Raw genomic sequence first — 1741 nt, forward strand, 5'->3', positions numbered from 1 at the left:
TTCTGTTCTAGTTCTGTTCTAGTTCTGTTCTAGTTCTGTTCTAGTTCTGTTCTAGTTCTAGTTCTGTTCTAGTTCTGTTCTAGTTCTGTTTTAGTTCTGTTCTAGTTCAATTCTAGTTCTGTTCAAGTTCTAGTAAAATCCTAATTTTTGAACCCTTTTCAACAACACACCTCTGTTATTATATCATGACTTCCAAATAATATATTTTAAATATAATACACTTACCATAAATCTCGTCCCATCTTAAACTAGCAATACAAACTATCAATAAAATTACAGTATTTTTTCGTAGTTTCATCATTATTTTCATCATTTCGAACAAATTTTGTATGTGTTGTAAATCCGCCTCTTTAAGCGAATATACAATTTGATTTTGAAATATTTATTGGTCTCCTTGAGAATGAGATACGGATTTAGAGTAGTTATCTGTAAAACATGATTGTGATCCTCATTAGATGATGTGCATGCAGCTTAAACAAAAATAAACGCACACTCTATAATGTCTAAAGAACTGGAATTAGAGAAAATGGGTATAAAATATAAGCAAATAGATAAAAATAAAACTATTGGGAGCAAAGTGACCTTAATACTAGAAATAAGCAACAAATATTTGATTTTGTTAATAATAATTATAATATTTTATGGAGAATTTTTCAAATTGAATTTTTAATTAAGTTCATAAAGTGTTGCCATGCGTAACGCATAGAATAGTTTTTAGTGTTTTTTTTGGGTTGACAATTATTCAAATAGTTGAAATCATAATTTATCCAACCACCAACACCACAGCAGAAAAAACACATGTTTTACTATAGCTATAGCCATTAACTTGGTCATTTACATATAATTTTTTAAGTTTCGTTTTTCTTTTTTTCCAGCGGCACGAGTAAATGACAAAAAAACGCAAAAACTATTTAAACGCAAAATCAGATTTGATTTTTCAACACCGGAAATTATATCCGGTTCTTTGTTGTTCGTATTCCTTTTTTTCGAAGCGCTTTAAATTTGGTGTTTGGGCTTAAAGTTTTTTACTTTAATGATTTAAAGTATTTTTTTAAACTTTCATCGTTGTTATTAATCAGTAACAGTTAAATTTCTCATTCTCATTCTAATTTTAAATTTAATTATTTTATTTTTTTTTGTAGTTTTGTAGTTGTTGGTTTTAGTCGACATTGGCATTCGTCTCATTTTAGAACAGAATATGGAAATTGATGTTGTTGTTTTGCTGATTTTTAATTGTTATTTAAATTTTTATAAAATATATGGATTCATAGATCAGTTGCATGTTAAATGAAAAAGAGTTGGGGTGCATATTGAGCGCGCGAAAGTTAACTTTTATTTCTCTCGTTTTTTGATTACTTTTCCCGCCATTTTTTATATTTATTTGTTATTTAAATTCAATTTTCTAACTCAAAAGTCTCTAATAGAAATTAAATTAACAACCGTCGTGCTTTGTTTTCGGGCGTCCACTTTTATTAGCCGTTTAGCCAATAAGACGGTACGCATTAAAGTAATCGAGCTCAAATTTCGACTATCTAAATATGTGGAAATCGTTTTGTAGGGTTTATATGGTTAATAGGTGTCAAAAAATCGATCAATCTTATATCCTGACAATACAACAGAAAGAAGAACTGAGCTAAAACTAGAACTGAACTAGAACTGAACTAGAACTGAACTAGAACTGAACTAGAACTGAACTAGAACTGAACTAGAACTGAACTAGAACTGAACTAGAACTGAACTA

This window comes from Lucilia cuprina, chromosome 6 (assembly GCF_022045245.1).
Source record: "Lucilia cuprina isolate Lc7/37 chromosome 6, ASM2204524v1, whole genome shotgun sequence".
NCBI classification, from domain to species: domain Eukaryota; kingdom Metazoa; phylum Arthropoda; class Insecta; order Diptera; family Calliphoridae; genus Lucilia; species Lucilia cuprina.